Below are 13,351 nucleotides of genomic sequence, written 5' to 3'. Positions count from 1 at the left end.
GTGTCGAGACGTGTGTAGGTAATTTGTACAGAAATTCCCAGGCGTTTCAACTCCACACAGAGATACGGTTAGACATCTTGTCCTTAAATTACGAGAAACTGTATCGTTAAATTGTAAAACACCTAAGCAAAAACGACGGATTCTAACCGAAGCAAAACTCGATGATATTGGTGCAGCGTTAGAACGTTCTCCAAACGAACCTCTACGCCGTGTTTCACAAGAGGTGGGCGTGTCAAAATCATCGGCACATACAGTCACTAAGCTACTAAAATTAAAACCATACTCTTATAACACAGGTTAGTGCTCGTTTTGCAATATTTATATAAATGTCTGCATATGTCCATATAAATAAGCGGGCATTTCAGGCCGCAAATGTCGGCATCTCCGTCAGCGCCGCCCGCCACGCTTCTCCCGATCTCTCGGCTGCAGATCGAAATGGACGCACGGTATTACTCCTAAGTATTTGAATTTGGAAACTGTTTCAAACGAGTTGTTATCAATAATTAGATTTTGATTATTACCTAACACTTGGTTTCGGCCTGTAAGCATATATTTAGTTTTATCTTTGTTAACTTCCAAACCTATCTCTTTAGCAGTTTTGAAAAAAAATTATCATTATTCTTAATTGTATTCACATCATCCCCCAGTAAGTCTACATCATCTGCATATGCTAACAACTGAGTCACACCATTTAATATTAGTCCTTCTTTAGTTTCTTTTACCTTCCTAACAGCATATTCTATGGCAAAATTAAAGAGCAATGGAGATAATGCATCTCCTTGTTTTAACCCATCATGAATTGTAAATTTGTCAGATATATTAATACCCACACGAATTTTACTTTCTGTTTCACTGGTGCATATTTTTATCATACGAACAAGCTTCTTAGGTATTCCAAACTCTACTAATATATTATATAATTTATCTCTTTTGACTGTATCATATGCTTTTTTGAAATCAATGAATAGCTGATGGACATTTTGATTATATTCCCACTTTTTTTCAAGTGTCTGTCTGATGTGAAAAATTTGATCTGTAGTTGATCTGTTACGTTTAAATCCACATTGATAATCACCTATAATTTCATTAGCATATGGTGTTAGTCTTGTTAAAAGAATGTTAGACAATATTTTGTATGTTGTTGAGAGTAGAGAAATTCCACGGTAATTATTGCAGTTCATTTTATCACCTTTTTTAAACACAGGAACAATTATGGATTCTTTCCACTGTTGAGGGATTTCTTCTTTATTCCATATGAAACAAATTAATTTATGAATTTGACATATTAATGAATTTCCACCATACTTAATTAACTCAGCTGGTATTAAATCAATGCCAGGTGCTTTGTTATTCTTTAGCCTTTTAAAAGCATCTTTAACTTCAGTCAAGTTAGGTTCTGGAACTAAAGGTTCTGCTGTGTGTACTTCATTCACTTCTGATTTATCTCCTACATGGACATTTAAAAGGTCATTAAAGTAGTTCTTCTATCTATTTAGAACATCGCTTGGGTCTTTATTTTTTATCAAGTTTACTTTAGGTTTCTAAACTCATTTACACGTTTATATAAATCTCTGATATTTTTATTTTTGCTGTTTGTTTCAATTTCGTTAATTTTGCTTTTCAAGTAATCTATTTTTTTACTTCTAAACGTGCGCTTTATTCTATTATAATTGTTTAGATTTGTATCATCAGAGTTATTTAACCACCTAAGTCTAGCCTGATTTCTTATTTCTATTAGATTATGACATTCATTATCAAACAATGGCTTACTTTTTCTTGGTTTATGGTATCCTATACTTTCTTTAGCTGCTGATTCTATTGCATTACGTATGTGCTCCCAATTCTTATTTACGTCTGTTTCATTTATATTTTCATCATCATTTAAATCCTGCAAAACATCAAATCTATTTGACAGTTTAATTTGGTAATCTTTCTTAATTCTTTCATCAGTAAACTTTCCTGTATCAAATTTTATAACTTTTAGATTTTGTTGCTTATGATGTATCACTGAGAGTCTTTCTCTTAATTTAGCAATTACTAAATAATGGTCACTGGCACAGTCAGCACCTCTATGTGTACGAACGTCAAATATACTAGTATGCCTTCTCTTATCAATGAGAATATGATCTATCTGATTATGAGTTTTACCATCTGGAGAAGACCAGGTATATTTATGGATATCTTTATGTTTAAAAGTGGTACTTTTCACAATTAAATTCTTTGAGGTTGCAAAAGTAATCAATCTTATACCATTATCATTACTTAATTCATGAAGACTTTCTTTACCAATCGTGGGTTTAAATGTCTCTTCTTTGCCAATCTGTGCATTACAGTCACCTAACAATTATTAGTTTCATCACTGGTCACTATTATAGAAATGAAGTTTGATTTTATTTAATACATCTATCGGATAAACAAGAACTTCTTATTGTATGCGTTAACAGAAAAATAATACATATTTATAAACATTTGTATTCTCAAAGACACAAACATAGTAAATCTTATTAATGTACAATACAAAATAAACAATTTATATAATAAAAATGTTTCAACAAGATTACATATATATTACCTAAGAGCTACAACTTCTCATTGTATTAGTGAAAGGAGATAACGAAATAAATAAAAAGTATACATTTGTGAATTCAAAGACATAAATAAAGAATGTAAGAACATGTCTAAATAAATTTATTCAACTAAAAATGTAAAACAATCAAATTTTTAAACTGAAAACGGCTGGGATGACAAAGTCCCACTGCGAGCTCGCCGAAGGTTAAAACTTTAATACCGGATCCACGTGAATGAATTTTCAGAACGTGTAACTGTATTTCGAAAAGTTTTATAAAAAACACATGAAAATTAGCTATTTTTAAAATTATTGATTAAAAAAATATAATATTTTAGAAAATAAACCGAGTCATTTTTGGAATAAATTTTATATAATTGTATGGATACTACAATTTGTGACTGAATAATTTTCAATATCTAAGGAGAAGTAAGTAATTTATCAAAGATAGTAATTCAAACCTAAGTATTGTTCATCATGATTAAGTCTACAAAGTTAGTTTTAAAATATATATATAAAAAGATCTACATCAGAGTTAATTTTTGGATACGATAATTTGTAACCTCGTTAATTGCGAATAGTGTCACTTGCAAATGGATAATTTTTAGAATTAATAAATGTGAAGATATAAATCAGCTACGCTTAGAAACTAATTTTTGAAACGTTATTTGTTTTCGTTCTAGGTAACGCATAATATACATGGGAATGTTAAAGTACTTGTTCCAGACAATCAGTTCGTTGACAGCGAAACGCTAGCGAATGCATGTTATGACTGCTGGCAGCCGAATCGAAGTGCGAGGGGGACCTCCCCCCAACCCCCGCCTTACTCCCTCAGACCGGAAATGAATTCTCAAAAGGTATGGGAATCGGGAATGAAGTTGGCTGGAAGGCTAATTCCACGACCTATCACCTCTGGCCGGCCGAGCAAATTACCTGCTTCCCTGAAAGTTTCCGGGGAGGAGGGGCACGGGAGGGGGGGGGGCTGCTTCCAGAGTAAGCCGGTCACGACAGTCACGAAAGGAACCGACCCCAATTGATCCTCGGTCCAAGGCACATGGCCTTCATCAGCACAAGGAGCAGGGGATTACATGTTTCAAGGTAACCAACTTATTGCCTGTAATTAAAATTATAATTACCCTCGCTATGAATGCAAGTACAGTAAATCAATAATAATAAGGTTTCTTGCAGAGTGCTAAATACCTAGCAATTAACACACCACAGGAAAATATTATCAAGCTGGTTAACCCACCATATGACGATCACAAATATTGGCAAATTAATTATCACAGGGCCGCATGGGTTCTGTTTTTTTTTATAATTTTGGGTGTTTTACATGCATTTGAACTTGCTGATGCTGAAACTGGCATTAGTTTTCTCACATCACGCAAGAATTTTTTACAATGCACGATTTTTATGTGGGTTGTGGTATGCACGTTTCAGTGCAATTGAAGTGATTGTCGCTAGATGTCACTGGTACGTTTCAAAATTATTCAACAAGTAATAAAGACGAACAAGCTTTAAATACAGAGAAGTTTTGTTTTATTTAAATTAATTAATATGTTTCTTGCCTAAATGCTGAAAATAATACTATGTAAAAAATTGATATATCATTTGAAATTAATTCTATATGTAACTCTCAAAAGTCCTAATTTGCATGGTGTGGCCATGGCATCTCGTGGTTGTCTGAATAGCCCAGATATGTTTTGCTACATCTGCGGTGAATTTGTTCCCCGGGTACAGAGACAGGAAATTACAGATTTTGTAAGAAGAGCATATAACGCATACTTTAAAATGAAACTAGGAGATCAAGATAAATCGTGAGCCCCTCACAAGGTATGTAGATCATGTGTAGAATCTTTACGAAACTGGAGCATGGGAAAGCGGCCATCTATGCCATTTGCAATACCTATGGTGTGGAGGGAGCCTCAGGATCACAGCAATGATTGTTACTTCTGTTCCTGTGAAATTGTAGTTCGAAATATTAGAAACAAGAAGAGGATAGTGTATCACAATATTCCCTCTGCAATGAGACCTGTATTGCACGGTCCAGACTTGCCTGTGCCGACACCTCCATCAAGTCTTGAGTGTGTAAGTGATCCTGGTTCACTAAGTGATTCAGTGGAAGGAAGTGAAATGGAAGATGACATTTATGACCCCCCTCACGGATCTCGTGACCCTATACCGTTCACTCATAGCGAACTCAATGATTTAGTTAGAGACCTAAATTTATCTAAAGAATCAGCTGAGCTTCTTGGTTCCAGACTTAACGAAAAGAACTTGCTGGCTTGTGGAACAACATTTTCCTGGTACAGACACCGAGAAAAAGAGTTTGTGCCTTAATTCTCGAAACAAGATTCTCTCGTGTTTTGTTGTGATGTGTCCGGTTTCTTGACTAAGTTAAATTTTCCTTGTCTTTGAACTGATTGGAGGCTATTCATTGACTCGAATAAAACAAGTTTAAAATATGTTCTGTTACATAATGGAATATGTAATATTGCTCATTCTGTGTCACTAAATGAAACCTACAGCAATATGCAACTTGTTCTTAATAAAATTAAATATGAGGACCATGGTTGGTTGGTTTTGAGCATTTTTACTTGGACTACAATGTGGATATACGAAAATGCCATGTTACATCTGTGAGTGGGATAGCAGGGCACGATATTACCACTGGGAAAGAAAAGAATGGTCAATACGGAAAACGTTGAACCCGGGTTCAAAGAACATCGTACAACAACATTTAGTCAGTCCTGAGAAAGTTGTACTTCCTCCTCTTCACATCAAATTAGGGCTGATTAAACAATTTGTGAAGGCACTTAACAAGGAAGGACAATGTTTCCAGTTCATATGCAACAAACAAATTTCCATCCCTGTTGTACGGCAAAGTGAAAGAAGGTGTTTCTTTTGGACCAGACATTAGGAAATGAATGAATGATAAAGACTTCGAGGAAACAATGACTGTAGCTGAAAGAGATGCTTGGATAGCATTTAAAAGTGTAGTGTTGAACTTCTTGGGGAACCTCAGTCCTGATTACAGAGAAGTTGTTGAGAATATGTTACTTAAATTTCAAGAGCTGGGTTGCAACATGAATCTCAAGTTACATTTTTTACATTCACACCTTGATAACTTTCCACAAAATCTCGGTGAATTAAGTGAGGGACAAGGCGAACGGTTCCATCAGGACATGAGGGATATGGAGAAAAGGTATCAAGGACATTGGAGTGTTAGCATGATGGCTGACTACTGTTGGGCATTGTACAGAGAAACGCCAGAAGAAAATCACAAGAAAGTTAGAAAAGCTTACAGAAGAAAGCGTGCTAAACAGAACTGAAAAATATGTATTGTGTAATGATTTTCTTGTGTGTATAATATATACTGCTATATGTCGTTTTCTATATTATATGGGTCCTTTGTGTCTGTCTATATTCATTTTAAAATAAACATGTTGATGCTTTTAATGTGATAAGCTACTTATTCTGATTGAAGAAAAGAAAATTTTGTAATAAAACAGTATGCAATATTGGACAAAGCCCAAATTTTGAAATTTGATTTGTAAGAAAACCTTGCGTGATAGAGAAAAACGAATTTCATATTCGTGATCAGCATGGCACAAATAATAAAGTTCACCTATTAAACAAAAACAACATTAAATTGAATTTAATTTGCGGCCATTCTTCATTCAATTTAGGGCTTCCCCGATGGCGCAGTGGTAGCGTCGTCGCCTTGTAATCAAGGGATCCCGGGTTCGATACCCGGTGGAGGCACATAGATGTTCGGATCCCACTTTAAACTGTAGGTCCAGTTCCGATTTGCCTTTCTGTGCATAAAGTGGACTTAAAACTCCAAATCAATCAATCAATCTTCATTCAATTTAACAAAATTATTTCCAGTCTCTTTCATCCATAAAATATTTTTATTTTCTGTGTTAATCTTCTTCTTCTTTATTTTGTTGGCTCACACAGCGTATTTTTGTGACTTCTAGCCAGTGATGTGCGTCTACGCGTATAGAACGATAGTCTACATTCTACACGTAGACTATTTTAAACACTTAGATTACGTAATCTATGTAAACAACATGCTAAACTATGAAAAGTGATAACTTAGCAAAGGGCGCCGTGGAATTAAAAGAAAATTATACTGCGTATCAGTTAATGATGTGTAAGGATAACTTTTCATACTCTTTCTTCCAAATTCGAACAATTTCTCATGTACGAAGCAACCTAATATAGGAAATATTCTAGTGTTTTATGGGAAAAAGACCACTCTTGCCTCACGACTGTCATCTGTTGTTGTTTTTTGCATATTATTTAACTTCTTCCATAATTCATAATAGAAGAGAAGATAAATTTTGTTGTAATTCGGATTCTTTTCATTTCGTTAGGAACCAATATAGTTGAAAATATCACTTTCTTTCATGAAACCCTTGAAAATTAATTTTAATGCACTTTAGATTGTCTACATAGTCTATGTAAACTACAACTCAATGTAATCTACGCGTAGATTACGTGTAGACAACGCATGTAGACGTAAACTTATAGTCTACGGCACATCACTGCTTCTAGCCAAAGTTGCTAAGTTCAGGTGCTCTAAACTGTTGATGATTATCTTTCACTTTCTTCGAAACACTATTGACTTATTGAGTGCTGTTGTCCATTCTGTTCTTATGATATAACGACTTTGGAAGGTCTTTTGGATTTAAATTATCGTGAGGGTAATGGCATTGCAAACCTATGTTTTCGAGCGTAAGAACTGCAGTACGAGGTTCAGATATTAATGTAGATAAGGATATCGGAAATGGAACCTGTACGTGTTGTAAGTTTTTATATAAAGAATCTCGGTGTTGTTGTCTTAAGGGACATTCAAAAAATAAATAGTTCAGTGTTTCAATAGCTTCTCCGCACTGACAGGAAGTTGATGGCACACTCTTTAAACGAGCCAAATATTGATTTGCTAATACAATGCCTGTGCGCATTCTTAATATGAAAACAACCACTGCCGGAGGTAGATTCATGTTTTGGTACCAAGGTCTATGATTTCTGTCTTGAGCATGCACCACTCCTCCTACTGTTTTTGTAGTTTATATTTTACTCTGGGTAAGAGATCTGTATAAGGTAATCTAGGAGGTGGTGTTACATGTTCCTGGGTTCTTGCTTTTTTAGCATTTGCATCTTCATTTATTTTGATTACTGCGCGTACGATTATATTATCATCACATAACTTTATTGGAGTAACTCTCTTACATTTGGCTGTTTATGCCCACCACACATCTTGAATAAATTTGTACAGTAAAATTCAATTACATTCTTAGATTGTATATTCACTCATCATTATGAAAATGTGTTGTGCTGTTTCTGTGAAATCTGATATTTGCTTGGTTACCGCGTTGTTCATGTAACATGTACAGAATATCATTTCTTCCAAGAAGTATTAGGATGTAAGGTTTTCTCAATATCTTATCCTGACGCTGGACTAGGGATCTAACCATAATATTCATCTTGTGTGTGTGTGTGTGGAAGGGGGGATGTAATTGTAAATTTGGCATTTTTGAAATATGTTAGGGAAGTGTAGGGTAACGTAGGGTGAATCCTATAATTTCATTCAAATTTAAAATTATCGGGAATATGGCAATACAGCGATCCTTTAACTATAATTACCAGTAACTAATAATTTGTTAAGTTCTCTTACTGTTTGCATGCAGGATTTAGACTTCAACTCTGCATGGCCTTATTCATCCATAAGAGTTTTGGGGAATCGGGTCACATCTGAGGGCGAAAGGGGTCAGTTACCTAACAATGAAATGTGCATTATCAGTATTTAATTTCGAATACACACCTTATATTTAGAGTGTAGGACCTTATATTTTGCTCGCACATCTTCCACAAATAATCTTTATTCTCCCTTGTGCGGTCGCACATTTTCTTCCTACTTCATCCAATCGACCAGTTTCACAGAAACAGGATCGTTGAATTAGTACTTCACATTACAGAACCCACAAAACAGTATTGTTTACTTCATCAAAGACGTTTTCCGACTCTGAACATGATGATGATGATGATGAGAGCATGCGGACTACATGACAAATTCGAACGCAACATTTCTCATATCAATGGTGTCGAGGCAAAGACCACACGAACATAATTTTAGTAAATGCGATGCCAGTTCATTCTTCTGCTTCACGTTCAAAGTACCTTACCCCTTTTTTCTCAGGGATTTGTCCTGGCCACTCTGTATTCTTCTTCGGGGATACGAATAAGGAACACCAATTAGTTCTGCGGCATGTCGTTGGTTCCTGCCTTCCCTAAATGCCTTAATCGCTTTCTGCATGTCCTGATTCCACGAAGTTGACCATTTTCTTTCATATTTTTCCGTCTATAGCAGATAAATAAATTTAGAAGCCTCTTCACCCGATTTCGTGACCCTATTCACCCAAAAGTGCAACATTTTTCTGGTCATCAGTTAGATACACTGTACTAAAGACAAAGATGAAGGTAAATCTTATAATGTCTTCTACGACAACTAAATACCTTGTTATGCACAAATGGTGTTTAAAATATCGCATGTAGTGCAGTACAACACCAATAACACACATAGCCATTTTCAAAACACAGTTTTCCTCGTCTACTTACATTTAGCACGAGTATTATCTGTAGTTTTTCGCAGTTCCAAATACACCATTTCTTGGTAACTTCTACGTTCAACAGACACTACAAGTTCCAAACTTCACTGCCAGATCGAAACATTTTCTTCAGTTCGTTTGGTTTTGCGTAGGGAGAGAGAATACCAAGTGGCCCAATTCACCCTAAGTTACCCTGTAGTTATCACTGCTCAGAATAAAAACAACCAGGACCACAGGCTATCATTGTAGATCCACATTTGAATATGGTGACTATAATATTTTGACATCCCTAGGAAATCAGTTTACACCCCACCCCCTTTTTCTTAAAAATGGGTTAAGTGTATTTATAAAGTTATTGTTATTATTAAAGTATAATAATAATAATTATTATTATTTTATTAAAATATGTGTCACATAAATTATACATCATAAACAATAAATTAAATATGATCTCCAGTTGTCAAGAGGTATTAATATTATAATCTCGGTGTGAATTACATAGTGTTTCTGTCCCAGAAATCCACTTTTCATGTTAGTCCTACACTGAAATTGAGGAAGTGCCAGAAGTAATTATCACAAGAACCAAACTTCTTGAGAACAACTTTATTCTTCACGAACCGTTCATAAAACTCCCCACATATCTGACACACAAAGCGAGATTTGACTTTTGAGTTTGTGTCAAGATGCAGGAATAAATTCTAGTTGCAGTTTCGCCGGCTTCGTGGCGGAGTGGTTAGCACATCGCGCTACAACGCCAGAGGCCCCGGGTTCGTTTGTGAGTCTCTATTCATCAATTTCATCATATCATCACTCATCCCCATCTTCGCAAATTAGACAAAAGTGGCCCAAAAGCGAAGTAAAATAAACCAAATCAAATCAAAAATCAAATCTAGTCGCAGGTTCATATTGAAACTACATACAGCCTACTCTTCTTGGCCATGATTATGCATTGTTCTACAAATAGCGCAAGCTAACTACACAGTAAACTTCTGCCTACACGAACATTTTCGACGACAATGGAACATTTTGATTGTTATAAAGTGCTTGAAACACAGTCCAGCTGTTTCGCCACGGTGTTCCAATGACGCTAATTCAAAAATTCCTTCAACATTTGTTTTAGCATAAAATTCCTCTCAAATTTAAATTTGGTTTTCAAGCACACTCCTAGACTTTTATAAAAGGGGACAATAACTACGACGGGACGACCGGGACACGCCACTGGAACGGAACTGTCCAGGTCAAAACGGGACAAATGGTCACGCTACGTGAGGATCTACAAGACCATGGAACGTCGAGTCATGCTACAGGGTGTCTAATTGACGCACGTAACTTCTGTGCAAAACCGATAGTAACATGAAACATGCGCTGGTATTAACTTGTCTATGTGTAAGCAAGAAAAGTTACTAATGTGTAAAAGAAAATTATACAAAGTATAAACACACACGGATAAAGGCAGCAGTGGAATCGCTTGCCAATTTTTTTGATTTGTATGGATGGTCTGCGTGAGTATTTATGGAACTGATAGAAAGACGATAAACGTTTACGCATGTTAAGCATTTTATGCATCGTAGACGATTTTATGGGGCTAATTATGGCACAATCATAAAAACGTTATTTCGAAATTACATGGTGCACTGGCAACATTGGTCATGTCAAAGTGTAGTAAAGATTTGAAATTTATCATACAGATGGATGAGTATGTTAGGTTTTTAGGGACTAAGATACACAAACTGTAAATATATGAATGAGTTCTACCCAATCGTTGACTAATTACTGATCAGACCATACCAGTGTATGTACAAGTCCTGAAAGTTTAGGGCAAAAGATTGGTACGTTTTGGACACAAAGCCTGGGTCAAGAAACACGAACACTTATATTGTAAACAAAAGTTCCAAAGAGATGGCGCTGTATAAAAATTTTACATCTCCATATGGTTGTGATTCGCGCAGATCTGTATAAATGGATTAATGAGCACGCCTAAAACATAAATATGAAGCATGTAAATATAATACAATGCAGTCGAAGCCACAGGTAGGTTGTAAGTATGTAAAAAAATATAAAGAAAAATTATCGGAAATATTCTTGGAAAAAACGTCTATACTTTTTCTCAAAAAACAAGAAATCCACGGTTAATTCATTAAGTGTGTTCACATCGCCTTGCTGTTCCACTATTATATGTGTATTAGCTATTATAATCTGCCTCTTGTATGAGATCATCAGCTCAACGAATAAATAATTTAGAAGATAGCTTACTAATGTGTATGAGTGTACACCCACACACATATATATATATATTCAATCTATTGTCTCTTTCTCTCTATGCATTTAAAATACAAATTTGTAACCTCAATAATTGACTAGAGGAATGACCATGTAAGACCGTGTATTTCCAGTGCCATACCTAGGTATATTGGAATATACGTATAACATACATGTGCGTGTACTGTATTTTAGACACATAAATATATGTGAAATTTCTTTTTCAGGATAACACCTTCATTTTCCATTTTGTGGCTCCCCTTGTCCTTCTACACGACGCAAATTTACACAACCTGTGTTTGTACCATTAACGTTCATTCTGCCATGATGTGATCAACAACACATCTGACCATAAGGAGGTCATCGTCTTAACATTATTATGTGTAAAAGATGTTCCATAACGTACACAAGTTATGTTAATCTACTAGCCTTATATCAGTAAATACTACACAGAGTCAAATAACATATACTAAATGGTAGGATAATAGTATACTGTGAAAATATCGTTTAATTAAGCACTTTATTATATCACACGCGTTGTAAAATCATTTTCTTGTAAACTGAATCCATTTACAAAGATAGCCAATAAACAACTTTAATATACTCATTAAAAATACAAATAAACATTCTTCAATTATTCTGTTCAGGATTGGTTGAATAAAATTTATCTAATTTCAAGCAATTTTTGTAAAAAATATTCACTACAATATATACATGTTCTTTATAGTAATTAAGGTGTTGCGCCATTGAATTTTTTATTATCTTTATCAACACAGTATTGCAATAATGTAGGTAATATTTCGTTCACAATGATACATTTGTGTGGTATGTATTATATTTGTTTTAAAATTATTGCGTTTTTACTTAACGGTTACTATTAAATTATTTGAATAACTACACTGTGTATTGTTTTCAAACTTTTCTTCGAGTCGACAAAGTTGTAAATTCTTCCAAAGCTGTTTAAAAGAATCCAAATCCATACTACATTTTGTTGTAATTGTGGTGTTCTTAAATTTTACGATTTCTTGAGCTGTCCGTACACGATTCAAGAGTCACAGAAATACAGCATTCAAAACAGAACAATATCGACAATTGGATGGTATTGAACAACGTTTGATTGCATATTTTACCAATAGATGTAAGGGCTCATAGCAATAAAAAGAAATAATTATATTAGCCATAACAAACATAGTAGTCTTATCAGAAACTCGAAAGAAGTGTGATATATTTTCTAGGTATTGAAATGCAATAACAGAAACTTTGACCTTAATGACGCAAAATATTTTCACAAAATACTAATTACAAGTAGTATTTCTTTTTTATTTTCTTTACCAAAAATACAAGTGAAATGTCAATAAGGAACGAAATTATAAGTTTGTACTTCTAATTCATCATCACACTACTAACTGCTGTAGTAATATGTATTATTCTTTGTTGTGCAAATTATAATCCTGAATAATTAAATACCGACAAGGATATTCCACTACTCCACTCTATTGTCACAACCACATGTTTATACTTTCAGCATAGCTTTCTATTCGCCACATAATAGAAAAAATAGCATTTTGTGCCTCCATGCTATATTTCGATTATCCATTTGAAAACATACAGGTCTGATTGGCCGATATTTAGAGCCGCTCCTAAATAATTATTGAACCTTAGCCTTGAATATATGACGAACAATGCCATGTGCTCTGACGTCACTTCCTTCAAGCGTGGAATTCAATGTTCTGTTCGAGGTATAATTGAACGTGTACGGACGACTTTAGACACATTTTACAAGGAATAGGCGTGGGAAAAATATTACAAAAGATTGACAATTGGATTTGGAAGAGAAAGGCACACGATTATACTGAATCGCTTCTTTTGTATCCTAAATCTTCGTTCAGTGAAGTTATAAATAGTGTGT

Source organism: Lepisma saccharinum, chromosome 23, assembly GCF_977018435.1.
Source record: "Lepisma saccharinum chromosome 23, izLepSacc3.1, whole genome shotgun sequence".
Classification (NCBI taxonomy): Eukaryota; Metazoa; Arthropoda; class Insecta; order Zygentoma; family Lepismatidae; genus Lepisma; species Lepisma saccharinum.
This window is presented reverse-complemented; position numbering follows the sequence as displayed.